The sequence below is a fragment of the Populus trichocarpa genome, unplaced genomic scaffold (genome assembly GCF_000002775.5).
Source record: "Populus trichocarpa isolate Nisqually-1 unplaced genomic scaffold, P.trichocarpa_v4.1 scaffold_820, whole genome shotgun sequence".
Lineage (NCBI taxonomy): Eukaryota > Viridiplantae > Streptophyta > Magnoliopsida > Malpighiales > Salicaceae > Populus > Populus trichocarpa.
In genome coordinates, this window is record NW_026291147.1 from 20,047 (window position 1) to 37,450 (window position 17,404).

Genomic DNA, 17,404 nt, shown 5'->3' on the forward strand with positions numbered 1-17,404 from the left:
CTCTTGCTAAAGATATGCAAGAAGAAGGGATTTTCTGGTGATCAAAGGATTATTTCAAGCTGGTGGTCATGTCCAAACAACACCTGACATGTGTCACAATGGCAGAACTCTACTGCACTACATCATTGAAATAATTGGTTGAGACAGGCTACAAAGGATGGTCAATGGGGTAGGAGATGTCTTAAGCTTTGTGGTTGCAGTACCATTATTTTGTCCCTTTCTTCTTCCTCATAATTAATGGAGAAGCATTGTGCTTGTCGAAATGTACCATTATCATGTGTCTTTTTATTGTTATTTCCATTCTCACTACTGTCTTTCCTTGCCGCTGGGTGCTTGCGCTATCTATTATTTCCCTACAGGATTTCTAATGTCAATCTATGAGGACATTATCAGAGCATGAAAATTCACTCAAACTGGTGAAATTTGACTTCCTTGTAAATAGTTTTGGAGCACTGTACGTTTCGCTTGCTTTAATTTAGTTGGTTGGATCTGACACAGCTCACAATTAGTCTATCATACATGACTTTTTTGTTAAGAAATTAATCATGTCTTGATCAGACATTAGCGTACCTTAATTCCCATATCAAGGGACAAGACATGTTGCTTGATGCAAGGAAAATTGACAGTCAAAAAAATTAATGATGGTAAACATTGTGAAAGATTTATGAAGGCACAGTTCCAAGTACATATTGGATTTAAAAAGTTGCGTTTAATCTAGGTTTCTTGCAAATGATTTTTTTTCCCTCTCTCGTTACATCTTGCCAATGATTAATTAGTCATGAAGGTCTAAAAAAACCTGGAACGTAGGATTCAGAATTTGTTGTGCTTCCATAGAATTCAGATTTCTCTTCCTTCGCTTAAGCTACTTGCTTTCTGAAAGCACCAAATCGACCCGCTACCTAGTGAGAGAGACGCTGCTGGGACTGGCCAGCGATCGTTCTAGCAGCAGTGACTGCTACTTGTATAAAATTCATTCACTAAGAGATCAAAAGGCAAATATTCCATGGAGAGATAGGCTGTGCTACCGCGCATACCATCATTTTACTTTCAAATCAATTCAAACTTATATAATTACTTACCCAACAAAATCGATGTCCATGTAGTATTCACACGTGTGCATCTGGAAAATGAAAACCGAGTGATAATTGCATGCAATATTGAGAAATATATTGGGTTTTATCTCGTGAGAAAAGGGCTAAGGATTTCAGACAAAACTGCTTTTTCCTGTGCAAGGCCGTGTCATTCACTTTTCCTTTTGGTCTCCACGGCCAATTTTTTCAATCCATCACTTTGAGAAAATGATAGCCGTTGTTGGAGGATTGATGGACTAAAAGAGAGCATTGAGGTTGACTCCTCAACAATGGAGTTGTGAACTTGCTATGCACCGGGGACCCAGTGGTTCCCCAAGCTGCTTACACTTCTCATCAAATTGCAACAGCATAGTGAAGCACTTCTGTTCTAGTTTCACATGTGATCTTGCCTCCCTTTGGGTTCATTCTCTCATTCATGGCATGCTCACAAAAAGTGTAAAGTAATAAAGGTTTGATTGGAAGGCCCTTTTACTAGCCATAAATGCTTGTTGGAAACAAAAGGGAATTTCCCATTATTCAAAAGCTAAAGAGGGTAGCTTCTTGTGCCAAAAATCTAGGGCAAAGATTATGCATTTAAACAACCTTTTTTTTCCCTTTCTTTTCTTGAAGTTTTGCTCCTATTAAGAGTGAAGTGTCTCATGAATGAATAAGACTTGAATTCCTTTTCTAATAACTTCAAAATTAATCCTACATCAAATTCTCGAGACAAAAGGGGAGTTTGGTACTGATTGATATTCTTGTTCAGAGTCACGCAGAGTAAAAGCCGTATATATCCTCTTCTAAAAGAAATTTAAATTCGAAACTCTCCTTTATAGAAAAAAAAAAAAAAAACCCATTTCCGTATACTTCCAAATAAAGTGTCTTGGCATAAGATCCGAATATTTAATAAATATATATCCACTTATGGAAGGAAGGGGAAGTCAACCGAGCAAAAATAAATTAAATAAAAAGTGAAAATATCCGAGAAAACATTCTCATTGAAGAATTGAATCAAACAACCGGACCAAATTCTCAACCCACCGCTTTCTTATCCTATCTGCTTTTCTCAGTTGAAAGATAGGTTTTAGTCTTGATGAACGCTATCAAATCTCCAACAACTCCACCGAATCGCCATTTGAGAACCCAAGCAAGTCCATTAGCCACCTAACCATAGATTTCCCATTTCTTTTCTATCGATATATATGATCCCAAGAACACCTTTTCAGTTTTTAATTCTTTGCTAAGCACTAATATATATTAAATTAAAAGAAGAAAGAGCGTTGTATCTCCTATATACCACAAGTTATCTAGGGCTAAAATTAACAATATTGCAAGAAAATCTCCCCCAAATTAAAGAATTTATGAGGGACCAATCGTTGCCTCCATGTACAAAAGTTTCCTACCTGAATTGATGCATCTCAACAATGCAAATTAAGCATGCAACCATTGCCGACAAACCCTAAGAATCTCTCACAATATCACTTTGCCAACCTACCTTTTGTCATCCATGTAGATCAAGTTTACTTGAAAGAAAATTATGTATCATTTCCTATGAGTGCTAGCCACACGTATGTGCCATAAGCCAATCATGGGATGACATATGGCCCCATGGAGGTGCGCCATAAGCCTTAAGATGGAGCCAATCACGGGAGCGAGTGGGACATGGCCACATCTAGTGTTTGCCTTTTGTTATACCTAAAACATAGATTACTGGATTAGCTAGCCATATATTATTGACATGATGATCGATGCTAAGTACTAAATAACAATAGATCGTCATGTTTTTGCTTGCTTTAGTTCCTTGTATGAGAAGATTTGCAGAAAAGGTTGTTTGTCTTCATCTTGGTTACTATATCTAACCTAAAAGACACGAGGGGCTGGCCAAATTTTATATCAAAGTTGAAAAAAAAACGAATATTGAATTGGAAATCGAGATTTGACTAAGAATACGCACGCATATGTGTGTGTGTCTATGTATATTAATCTCTTAAAAAAATCCTTCTTAATTAAGTGATGATTATATATTTGAACTAGTTAAGAGAAATCCATGTGACGGAAAAGGAATATAAGCAAAAAAATCTATTCAGACAGTATAATGTGTTTGCCATTCTTGGTGAGTGGATGACAATATGGGCTGAGCATAGTCTTCGTGGTTGAATAAACAGTTTTAAATCATAGTTTTCAAAGCTGAAATGATGAATTATTTGCTCCAAAGTTTCACATTTGGATCTTAATCAATCTTGAGATATGATCAGATGACAAAATTATATTTGATTGATCAGAAGTCTCTTCCTTTTAAAAGAACGTCTCGGCCTTCTATATGCTCCAAGTCTAGAATAATGGTCCTTTCTTGTCCTAAATCTAACAGCATGCGTACTTTTTAGACATTTCGATTTCGGGGCTTCACAACTTTCATTTACAAAGAAATTATCAGAAGAAACACTAAATTATCGTGTTTGAGACAAAAGAAACACTAGATTATCAGCATGATCCATTGTTAAATCAGGAGTTGACAATCGATTAATTAAAAAACAACAATGTCAAGCAATGCCAATGATATTGAGGAATATTAGCATGATCCATTGTTAAAATCCGTTTTGATTATGTTTTTTGATAAGCAATACATAGTGGCCAAAGGAGGCTGAGAGTCCAAAAGGTAGCTTACATAGCCAGAGCAGCAACAGCCATAGAAGCAATACAACCTGCAACAATATTAATGAGCAGAAACTTCCAAGGTCAGCCATGGAGTGAGCTTCCCGGAGGGTGTGGCAGAAGGAGACATTGCCCAGACCTGAAGAAGACCTGGAAACCAGAGCAACAAACTCATGAAACTTCCAAGGTCTGGAGCGGGGATTTTTCAACCAACTAACCACAGAAGCAGAGTCTGATTCTACCAAGAAATTGAGCCCCACAAAATCCTTGTTTGATGAAGACAGTTCCATTGCTTTGACGACTGCCAGTAGCTCAGCTTCATTCGAGTCCTTGTTACCCACTGAACAAGAGAAGATACCTCTTAACAATCCCTAGATGATCCCTTAACACACCACCAATACCTGCAGGCCCTGGTTTTCCCTTGGAATAACCATCAACATTCCATTTTAGTGTTTGATCATCAGGGGGGTTCCATAAATAACAATGGAGCTCGATTGCTTTTCCCATTCGTCCAATGCACAAGACCTTAATATGATAGCCATAAATCTGATGCAGAGTAAGAGAAATCTGAGTAGATCGCTCTCAACCATGAACATAGCCTTGTCAATATCAACAAGAAAATAGTATCATAGTCAGGGACCCTGTTATTGAATACCTTGTCATAACGCATAAGCCATACTGACCACAGGACTGCAAAGAAAAGCATGGTCCAAACCTTCCCATGGCTTCTTTCAGTATAACCGTTTTGTTCATGTGTACGAGGACACATTAATTACTTTACGATTTTCTTTTTTTTAAAAAAGAGTTTAATTTGTGATATTCACCATCCCTATCACTCTAAAACATAGTTTTTTTTTTTTGTGGGAAAATTACTGTTACATACCCGCAAGGAAACATTTGAAATTTGCATTTTGTGTACCATAATCCATAATAATCAAAGCTCTGGTTTGTTAGTTTACTTGGTTCAAACTTCAAAACCTTTCCAAAAGAAAGTGGATCAAATTGTTGCTGTCAATTAGAAGCCTGTCTCTTCCTTTCAAAGTAGCTGATTGAGACTTTCCAATGCACCGATGCTATAAAATAAATTTGAAACATATATTTTTTTTGTTGGATAAGATCTGAATTGCCTGTAAGAGAAAATAAAAAAGTGGCATGCGTGCTTATTTTTTGTTGTAAATCCAATTATTGGCTTTGTGTGCGTGTCGAAATGCTTGTTTGCCCTTTACTCCTTTTATCCACAAGATTCTATGTTTTTGTATTCACAGCCCATTGGTTTTTCTGGCATGCTTTCATTGAAAGATCTTGCGGACAAGATAGCAGCAAAGTTGCAGGACACTTTGTTTATAGGAGCCGAAGTGCAAGGAAAGAGAAAGAAAGGTGATCTCTGCCCTTGCAAGATATGAAAAGGTACTGTTAAGACCAACCGGGTTGTATTCCCCCATTGAAATTGCAGGACACTTTGTTTATGTCATTTAGTCTGGAATCATTTTATTTGTTTCTGTTTTGCATAATCATATATGATCAAAGAAATTGAAAATTACTACGAAAATTTCATGAGCAATTATGTTGGCAATTTCTGATGTTTCAAATTGCTGATGGAATTTGTTACGACTGGAATTCTGGATTCATAACCGGCAATGTTAAAATAGTATCATAAAAACACTCTATTTACACTTAATCTCAGAACAAACATATCAAAAGAACAAGTTATTTAAAAATACGTAGTATTTTATAATATTTCAAAATATTATATTATTCAAAATTAATAAAACGAAATGATAGTTCAAAACTTCTAATTATTAATTAAAAAAAATCATAATATTTATTACATTGTCAAAATCCAAACTTAATTAAAACATGATAATAATAGAGCGTCTAAAACATTAAATCAAAACTAAAAAAAAAATTTCACGAAACAAGCAAGACATACCAACCAAAGCATGACATAAAAAGAAGTCAAGTTTTGTAAATACAACATTTATTTATTGTTATGTTTTTTAATTGTGATTTTTTATATGTTGTATTTTAGATTCGGGACTAGCACAAACTATATTATTTTACCGATATATTTTTGATTGATATGTTATTAAGTCAAAATTTTAACTTTTCTATGCTAATAGCACAAAATAATCAAATATGATGCATTGTACGAATTGAATTAAGCCATTGATTCGAAATCGATTTCCTCTTAAAAAGATTATTGATCTTCCTATCAATGAAGATACGATGGAAAAGAAGGCGAAGAAGATTCCATCAACATTACAAGAAAGAAGTTAAAAAAATATATAGCGCCAAACTGATGGTGAACCCTCCAAAATACTCCCAGCATAAACAACAGCCATCCACACAGCTGCTAAAACTGTTGTTTCTAAGCCCCCAAATCCGGCTTATAGAGACGAGCGTTCCTTTGCGGCTGTGGTGTCAAACGCAAAGCCTTCTGATGACTCTCACAAAATTATATCAGTGACTTATGTGCCATCATCGTACGACAGAAATTGGCTGGTTCGTAGTCTTATTTGAACAACTAATGAAGGGGTAGACTACGCAAACACCGGGCAATTTATCTTAACATCAATGGCAGGCGTGGTTGGTTTTCGTTTCTTGGGCGCCACGAAAGCAATCATCACTTTCAACAGCACGACATCATGCAGAAAGGGATAGAAACATGAATCACCCCATGGAAATCTATTTTCAGTGACATTAAACCCTTGGTTAGAGAGGATAAAGCAGACGATAGGTTTGCATGGGTTATCATTCTTGGAGAGGATATAGCCTTTTTTAAAAATACTTTTAAAATATAAATCGAGCAATCAAAATCTGCTAAATGAAAAAGAGAGCTGGGCTGGATAAATCAGAAGATTTGGAAGCGCATTTTATTTCAGGAGAGTCCATGGATAAGCTGGATGTTTGGGAACCACTATTAGAGAATGATGAGGCCCATGCCGATATGGTGGATAATGTACCAGAAACTTTGGAATGTCCCTGTGGCCCATATGCTGGAAACTATAAGCAATCCTTTGCTTCTTTTATTTCCCCCATAGCTGACCCGTATGAGCTCCAAGAAATGGAAGCAAATCAGGAAAGGCTGCATAGAGAAACAAGAAGTCAGCTAAAAGGGCAAGGGACAAAATCAAATTAGCTGCTCCTGTTGAAGTTGACGAGGTCAGCTCATTGTTTCTTGAACCAAATAACAGAGTGGAAGACAGTCAAGGCTGCATTATAAAGCAGCTTAAGGGAAATGGTAGTTTGGGGGGGGGGGGGGGGGGAGATATAGAGACAGTACACCAGATTCGGGGATTCAGATGGGGAATGTCCGTTTTTTAAAAAGGGAAGACAATATAGAAGATGCAGATCAAACAGAGGAGCTTAGACTTATGATCTATGCTGGGAAGCTTTATATATTGGTGGAGGAACGAACCTAAATAGCTTCATGGGAGATATTAATACTCAGATAACAAGGGAGAAAGAGGATTGGCGAGCTGCTCAATAGCTTGCCCCTTTGCTTTGATCAATTAGTTATTTCCTCAATTTTTATAAATTCTTTGTCTTGGAATATTAGAGGTATGTGTTCTTTGGGGAAAATGAATGCTTTGCCAAAGTCTCTTTTGCATCATAAGATTGATTGTTGCTTATTGTTAAAAACAAAATTGGAAAATTGTACTGATGCTATGGTGTACAGAATCTGGAATCATTTAGATATCAAATGAACTGCTGTTGACTCAGTTGGGCGTTCGGGTGGTTTACTGGCCAAGTGGGATGACTCCAAGTTCAGAGTCACCTCGGTTGATTATGGCAATGGGTGGATTGCTCTTAGCGGAGAAAATGTCCATACCAGTTTCAGATTTTTTTGTTAGCATCGCAACTTAGATTATGGAACACTAGCACCTACGGGAATCAAGAGAAGAAACTGATGGATATTCAGGTGACCATTGCAGATCTCGTTAGGTGAGGTTAGTCAAATTGTGGAGAGTATCTCGTCAACAATGGTGTAGTCTCAGTGATCAGATTACTAAGTTTTTCCACTTTATAGCGAAGAGACGGGGCCGTAAAAAGTTCATCATGGAGTTTCGTCATGCAAACAGGATTCACAGAACGCCAAGTGAGATAAAATCAGCAGCTTCCTCTTATTTCACCAATTTATTTAGCAGACCAAATATGAGAAGAGCAGTTATAAGGGATATGGGCTTCAGGAGGTTGAGTACGGGTCAGTCAGCCTTTTCAGAGAGACCAATTACTCTTGATGAAGTTCATGAGGCGGTTTGGGATTGTGACAGAGCAAAATCACCGGGGCCGGATGGTTTCAACTTCAGATTTACAGGAAAGTCCGGCACCTTATCTGTCATGATTTGTTTTCCCTTGTAAATGAATTTTTCAGGACAGAACGAATGCCAAGAGGAGTCAATCATTCGTATATAGCTCTGATTGCTAAGAAACTGGAAGCAACTTCTTCCTCGGACTATAGACCGATTAGTATGGTGAGTGGTGGTATCTACAAAATATTGTCTAAAATTCTTTCCAATCGGCTAAAGGGTGTCATGCAGGACTTGATCAGTGATAACCAAACAGCCTTCATTGCCGGAAGACAAATTGTAGATGGATAACCAAACAGCCTTCATTGCCGGAAGACAAATTGTAGATGGTTATATGATAGCAAACGAGGTGATTCATTCTCTTAAATTAATCATCAGGCCACTCATGTATGATTTTTAAGGTGGATTTCCACAAGGCATTTGACTCTCTTCTCTGAGAATACCTTGTGGATATTATGGGTTATATGGGGTTCAGTGAGAAGTGGAGGAGCCTCATCTACTAGTGCTTTTCAACCTCGAAACTCTCTCTGTCCTTATCAATGGTTCTCCTACTCAAGAATTTGGTGTGCAGTGCGGGTTACTTTAAAATAAAACTCTGTCCTCATCTATGAGATTTTTTTAGTAGATTTGATATATTTGCATTTTTATTTTCAGCCTTTGTTGAATCTAGTATTTTTAAAAGGATTTTTTTTAATTAAATTAAACTAATCACGTGAATGTAAGCATGAAATTTTGTTTGATGGTGTTTTGTTTTGTTTATTTTTCGAGTCATTATTCTTTCAACATGTGCAATCTTTTTTATTTACCGAATTCTTAGATTCTTTTACTCATTTTAAAGCGTTGCTATTACATGATCATCCTTTTATATCTTGGAAAAAATTATACCGGCCCACAGTCAAGTGAGAGCTTTTTATTTAGTATAAAGTAAAAGAGATGGTGCTTTTACTATGCACCAATTCACAAAACACTATTCATTTCAATATTTTTTTTTAATTTTATATTTAAATATTTTATTAAATATTAAGCTTCATAATTTATTGTAGTTTGCTTTATATGTAGTTAACTCGGTCTTATAACTTGCGTCACATGTTTGACGAGTTGATTCGATTGACTCGAGTTTTTTTTTTGTCTGTTTTAATTGATAATTTTTTTTCCTATTATATCCTTCAACATTGAGTTGATTGAGAATTAGAGTTCATGATTTATTTTGGTTTGATTTCTTTGAGGTTATCTTGGTAATCGAGAGTTTAGCGAGATCAACCTAGTTGACGAGAGAGTTTTTTTTTTTTAATTGATATTTTTTTCTATTTCATCATGTAGCAGTGAGTTAATTATGAATTATGTTTCATGATTTATTTTGGTTTGTTTTATATGAGATTATCCTGGTCTTATGATTTTAGTCACGTGTTTTGCGAGTTAACCCGGGTAAACTTAGATCGTTTTATTATGTTCTATTTTTAGATTGAGTTTTTTTTCTTCTTCTTTTTCAATATTTAACAATGAGTTTATTGAAAATTAAGTTTTAATTTATTTTGATATGCTTTTATGGAGTTATTACAATCCATGACCTTGGTTGCAGGTTTGACAGATTAATCCAGGTTGACTTAGGTCAATTTTTTTTATTTACTTTCTATGAGGTTATCTCGGTCTCATGACCTGGGTCACGTGTTGGTAGATTAACTCAGGTTAATTTGTTTTTGTTATTTTTTAATTATATTCTTTAACATTGGGTTGATTGAGAATTTAGCTTCATAATTTGTTTTAATTTGTTTTATATGATGTTATCATGATCCGGGTCTTGAATTTAGCAAGTTAACCCGGGTTTATCTAATTAAATCCATCCAATATGTTGCTGTTTCAATAATTTTTTTTTAAAACGTTGATTTTTTGCCAATCAAATTATGTTTTTACAAGTTGTATAGATTACCTTTGAGTCTGTCAAGTCGATCAAATCATATCAAATCAACTTTCAATCTCAACACTTGTACCTGAAAAGGAAAATCAAGATCGTGGCTCTAGGAAGAGAATGAATAACCACAAAATATGGTTTTTGTAGCTGATGAATTTAATGAATCCTGCAAGGGATATTCTTGACAAACTTAAACTATCATATGTTTATTTTGAATTGTACTCGTTAAGGAATGTCAAATTCAGCTTGATTGCCTACAGAGATTGGTGCGCCACTTAACTGTCTATCTAACAACTCAAGTCGTCATCAATTCAGGTATTAACAAATGCTGAAATCATGTCCAGAGGGAAATATGCTATTGGGGCATGCATTATTATGAAGTTATAAAAAGAGATTGGTTTAGCGTTAGGAAATTCTAAATATCAGGGTGTTTGTATAAATAGTTGCCGCAGGACAGAATTTAATTTCTTTCTTAATTACAAGGGTTTAATAACGGGTTAGGGCTCTGAAAATTGGGGATTTAAGGGTTTAGATTAAAGAATAAAGGGATTTGAAATTTGAGTTAGCTAGAGATGAATGAAGGGTAGTTACTAGATTCATACTAGCTGATTTTCTAGAAATCAGCCCTTCTAGGAAGAAAACCAAAGCATCACATCTAGGGTTCTTAGGAACCACACCTGATACAGATTGCAATATGCAACCTTATAGCATAAATGGTGGATATTTTATTCATGAACTCTTCTTTTCTCCATTAGGCATTAGGAGCATGGATTTTTATGGACTCAGCATGCTCTTTAGCCTTTATGTAGTTGGATTAGTACTAATCCGACAAGGACTGACTCCTACAGAAAATATAACGTTAGCAGTGGATCAAGACATGCTAATCTCTGTAATGCTATCAGGTTGATAGAGTTCCATGAAATAAGGAAGATAAAATCAAGTTATTTTTCCTGAAACTGGAGAAAAACCTGGAAAGCGAAGATTTTTAGTTACTGCTACTCTAATCAAAGCTTGTTAAACATGGCTGAGATACATACAGAACAGGCGAATCATTTCTTTGCAACTTTAGGCTTCAGCTTCAATTCAAACCTAGCAAGCGTACAGCCGTTTAGTGTCCAAATCTGACTTGTCTCAAAGCCATAGCTTAACTAACCCCGGGTTTCTCTAAACTCTAAGTTCAAGCTGCTCAATCATTGTCTCCATCGGGTTTCTATCATTAATTTTTGGGGCATTTCTCTTCTTCTGTTTCGTCCACAAGCACTTTTTTTCTAAATTCAATACAGTACTCCATGGTCTTGTCCTGTAGAGGAGCATATAATTTCAAGCTCCGTTGTACACGTGTGAAAGCACAAGGAGCCAGATGGTTTGAACTATAATTTTTAAACCTGGCCCGGTCCAAGGCCCGGGTTCCGGGTTTTGACCGGGTCACCGGGTCGGCCGGGTCAATCTTTATTTTTTTAAAAAATTAAAACGACATCGTTTTAGTTAAAAAAAATAAAAGTCAACGGGTTGCAACCGGGTTTTGCCGGGTCAACCCACCGGGTCGGCCGGGTTACACCGGGTCATAACTTTTCCTATTTTTTTATCAACCCGGCCCGGTTCCAGCCCGAGTTGGCCGGATTCCGGGTCGACCAACCAGGCCTGACCAGGTTTTAAAACTATAATTTTACCATGCGCTCCATTAATTAATCCACCAAGCAATTAGTCACCCATTTCCTCTTTTGGCACAATTAGACAATTGCAGAAGACCGAAGCCAAAGGAAGTTAACGTAAGAAACGAGAAGATTGTTAGTAATATAACTTAATAAAAAAGACAAATTAGTCTTTTATTATTTTGGAAGAAACATTATTCAAAAGAAAAATTAGTTATATATTGTATGTATATATGCGCGCACCAAATGTTATTCTTGTTTTTTATTCCTTTCCTTTGTGCTAGGATATTTCACAAAGCTTAATTTCAGTCCTTTTATTTTTTAAAAATCTATTTTAGTCCTTGTATTTTATTTTTATTTACAAATTGGTCCTTGCTTGGCGATTCTTTTGGTCCTTATATTCTATAATAATTATAGTTTAGTTCAATTAATTAGCTGTTGCATGATTACACACGATCATGGAATTAATGGTTCCTTGTGTAGGTCATTTTTTTAAATATTTTTATTGCAATTATTGATTGCTTATATTATACACTACATATAATCAATCATTATACTATAGGTCAAACATGCCATTAATTAGTACATATTTTCACGACGAAATAATTTATTAAACTATCATCGACCCACATGACTAAATTACAACCATGATCGACTGATCAGATTTATAATAGTTGTTTCTAATTCTTCTGTTGCTTAATAATTCCTAATTAATTACAACCAGCAAGAATCGACACAAGGCTTGAAACTAGCCAGGTTTTGAATGAGATGCTATTTGAGGTGTTGGTTCCATGGTCTAAATTACTATGCATATCACTCTGTAGGCTGTAAAATTAAAGTTATTCTTTAAAAACCCATTAAAAATCATCTAGACATACATGGAAGGATAAGCATGGTTATTAGGTTTAGGTCAAATTTGTCCTCGAATATCTACTACAGGATCCTGAAAGATATTTATATATTGAGCTAAGTTGGACGTATATATATATATATATTTCGTTGTCATCTCTGTATTTTAAGGATATTTTTATCACTTAAAACTTTGAGATATCCACAGTTCAGCTGGGTCTTTAACCATAGTAAAAGAAAAACAATAAAATATCATTATGTTTTAGTAGTTTTATAATAATATCTACTTTCTATATCTCAACAATATTAGAACTCTAGTTGTTATAAAAACCAAAAAATTAAGAAAACCGAAAAAACAAAACTGTGAAAAAAAAACCGATTAAAATTTTGAAAAAACAGACCGGTTCGGTTTCGGTTTTATAAACCTGAAACTGAAAACACCGAACCGAACCTAAACCGAAAAAAATTGGAAAAAAAACCAAGCCAAAACCAAGCCAAACCGAAAAAACCGAGCCAAAACCGAGCCAAACCGGTTTTGTCCAAAGTCATTAGTTACAAAGATTAATGCGGGTTAACTTTTGTTTTTTTTGTTCCTTTTTTAAATTGATTTATTTCAATTTTATCCTTCAACATTTAATTTATTTGAAACTGGTCTTCCTACCTTTTTTCTCTCTCTCTTTCCTTTCTATTAAGTTATTCTGATCCTATGTCCATGGTCATGGGGTTTGTGGGTTAACCTGGGTTGACTTAGATTATTTTTTCATTGCTATAGGATTAGTCTCATATTCATGACTAGAGTCATTGATTTTAAAGGTTAACGCAAATTAACTTTTTTGAGTTCTTTTTTTAAATCGATTTATTTCAACTTCATCTTTCAACATTTAATTTATTCGAAAGTGGTCTTTTTTTTTTCTATTTGATTATTCCAATGTTGTGCCCATCTTCGTTGGGTTTACAAGTTAACCTATATTGACTTATATGTTTTTTTCCATTGCTTTTTTAAATTATTTTTTTTTTCATTTTCATTTTCATTTTCATTCTTCAATATTAAGTTGTTCGATAATTGACCTTCATGATTTTATTCAATTTGCTTTCAAACATGATCACCCTAGTATCACAACTAAGTAAGAGATTTTGTATCTTAACCCGAGTGGGATCGGATCGAGTTTTTTTACCACTTTTTTAATTATTTTTCTTTAATTTTCATCCTTTAACATTTTATTTGCTAGATATTGATATTCATATTTTTTTTTCTTTTCTTTTTTCTTTATATGAAGTTATCATATTCTCATTTAATTTATTAAAAAATGGTCTTTGAACTTTTTTTCCTGTGTTTATTTCTATGAGATTATTTCAATCTTATATTTATGGTCGCAAAGTTTGCGAGTTAACCCTATTTGTCGCAAGTGGGTGAGAGGCGTAGGAGGGTCATTGGATTCGTTACCTAGTGGTTTGTTTAACGGTCGTTAGGAAACTCGAGTGTACTGGTTTTATAAAAAATTCTAAGGGTAAGGAACTGATTGTGGCTATGACATGTATTAGCACTCCTAGCACACCTTACCTGAGATAAGCTGCACTGTGTGATTTTGAATGTGGTTTACAGGTTTTGATGGATTCTTAACTGGTAGTCTATCTATTGACTTAGAATTGAGATTTATTCGTGTGAATAAATTTGGTGTTAAGAATTTATTATGGGCTTGTGTACCTGAATAAATTCCTATAAAAAGGGTTTTTCGTAATTGATATTGCGATAGAAAAATACTCCCAATTAAAATTATTAAATATTTAGAATAACTTTGAGAATTTTTTAATCAACTCCTAATATTCAAATACCAGCCTCACTCGTAGGTCCAACATTCTATACCAGAATATTGACCATTAGTTTTTATGAATTAAAAAAATTAGATATTTAAAATATTGACCAAATTCTTATGAATCCAATAAACTGGTTATTCAACATAAAATGCATACTAAAAAAATATACCATGTATTTTATTTTTTTCTTAAAAAAGATATGATTTTTTTGTATATTGTTTTTAGAGAATTGGTTGTGTGTAACACACAAGAAGAAACAATTTTTTCTTGAAGTGAAGACTACTCAAAACAAACATAAAGGGTATTTGCCAAACACACCCTTAAACCAAATAAACCTTCTAAATCAAACCAAACAAAGCCTAAAGACTGACTCAATTTTGACCCGTTTGGTTTGACCCGAAAACAAACCAGAACAAAGACCCAAAACCAAAACAGATTAACCTCATCAAAAACATAAAAACTTAAAAATCTTTCAAACAAAACGGATCAAACACATGAAAAACAAAGAACAAAAAGAGTATTTATCAAGAACCAACAAACACAACTCTTAGACCAAACCAGATCTCGAACAATAAAAAGCATGGTTTTGTTCTCAATCATGCATAGAACAAGAATCAATGATCCATTTGCTTTGATTATCATCAAATCAACATGATTTTTATAAAAGAGGTTTCAGTCTGAAACCAAAACTCTAAGATTAAAACACTTCAAACGTGTTATTGATGCAAAAAACAATCTAGATTATTTGGTAGCAATGTCGTGTGAAGGTAAACATGTCAAGAAAAGAGATAGAACATGTCTAAAACACCAAGCTACAACAATATTCATGGGAAGAACATGAAAGACGAAACTCGAACTTGCCCAAAAATGCTTATTTGAGGCTACTAAACACACTGTTCTTAACATTATCAAACCACATTATCATAGACAAATATATTTGAGTAAAAAACACAAGTAAATAACACCAAATCACTAAGAAACATGCATATGATCCAAAGTTCAAAACTGCCAAATCATCACAACTTTCTTTTCCATTAAATTTGAATCCAAAACTAGCCTTTGAAACTTATTTTGACCATGACCAAACTCATAAACCCAAAAAGCTTATATGTTTCAATTATTTGGATATTACTCAAAATCAATAAAAAAAACTTTATTTTATCAAAAGAACAAGCTTCAACATCTTTTCATTGCATCAAAAACAGTTTAAAAAGAAATTAAAGGAGTTCGCAAAACAACAGAATCAACATCATAACAATCTTACCCAAATTAAACATTGAAACCAAATCATGCTCGAACACCAACCTTTTCATATCCAACACATTAATGTACTAAAAAACATTGCACTACACTATAAACATAATGATTTTGAATCCAGCAGGCCTCATGGACTTTACCTTCAAACTTTAAAAGTATATCTTTCAAGCTTGAAATCTTCAATGAAGGTAGGTTTGTGCTGTTGTCTGTCTTTCTTTCTTTTTATCTCTAAACCCACTACGGCCAAACCTAAACCAAAGCTTTGAAATCCTGCTGGATTGGATTTCTTGCACCTTACCTAAAGTTTCTCTTTTCTTCTCTCTTTCTTTTCTTTCTTCTTCCCCTTTCTTTTATTTTCTTCCTCCCTTTTCCTCCTGGTTTCCTTTTATTTTATAGGTGGATTCAGAGCTTCTAGATGAGTTTGTTAGGGTTCTAACAAACCAAAACTAAGATGTTTTTACCACATAATCAATGGTTTTGGGTTTATGTGGTATTGTAACAAACTTAGAGGCCAAGACGAGATGTTTTTGGCCTTTAGATCTAGAGATAAAGGTTTTAAACCCTTGATAAGAACCCTTTGGGGGGGTTTTTAAGTGGGAACACGCAAAAGAGTTAAGTGGTTTCTGCAAATGGATGTCTCAATCAAGGCTGACTGAGTTTGTCACTTTCCTGGCTTCGCTAGAGTAACTCCGACATCAACATTACTTAAGACCACATGCATTTGGTAGAGGAGGTGCATACCTTTTGATCGGATCTATTCTTGCTTAATTTGGAGGTCTATAGCTCCATATTCATTCGTTTAAAAATGTCAACTCAGTCGGCATAACAACTGAAACTACAATGATGGATGACCAGGGACAAGATGTTATGGAGATCAATAGAGAATATAAGATGTAAACGTTTGATTTCAAAGAAATGAGGTTGTAGAGGGGGGTGTTTCTTAGTTAATTGATGGTGGTTGTAGCCTTCAAAGTGGTCGAAAACACCATATTCATTCGCTTAAAAGTGCCTACTTGATCAGCCAAAAACTGAAGAAGAAGATGCATAGTATCCTGAATGGTGCTGTTTTGGCTAAACCTTATAAATTAAGTTTTTTATTTTTATTTGGGATGCGCAGTATCCTGAATGACACTATTTTGGCTAAACATTACAAATTAGAGCTTTCTGATTTGGGATTTGGCAATCTTCAATTTAATTCCTATTCTTCTAATTACATTTAATTTTACCTGTAATTTCTCCCTAAACTCCTAATTTCATGCAATTGCACCCTTTCCAGATTCAATTTGTCAGCCTTAAATTTGAGTGCCTTTTACAAGTTGGTCCTTAGTCTTTGATTTGTTCAATTGAACCCCCAGATGACCATCAAACTTTTAATTTTCTTCGATTTGACTCCTGATTTCAGTGCCCAAAGTCGCACGCCTTTTGCAAGTTCTTTAGTTCATAAATTGTTCAATTAAGTCTTTAATTGCTCATCATACTTCAAATTTTATGCAATTGAACCCCTAATTTGACCACTTAAACTTTTCAAGGTCCAATTTTAGTCCCTAAACTTCGATTTGTTTCAATTAACATCCAAATTAACTCCAAAAGCTGATTTTCCTTGTGATTAAGTCCTCGCTAAATTTAATTAAACCTTTCAAAAATCCAATTGAGTCCTTAAACACCCAAATAAAGCATTGTCATTAATAGGGTCCTTTGTCAATCAAATTAGGTTGCTAATTTTGTCAATCTTGAACATTTTGGTCTACCAACTTTTTCTTGGTGTTTTGGTCTTTCACAAAAAACTTTGGTCCTTTTTAGGCTTTATTCATGTGTATTCTCTTGTGTGTGTGTATTTTTTTTTCTAGGGTTTTAAAAATGGGCAAAAACACTGTTTAATTAGGGTTTTTT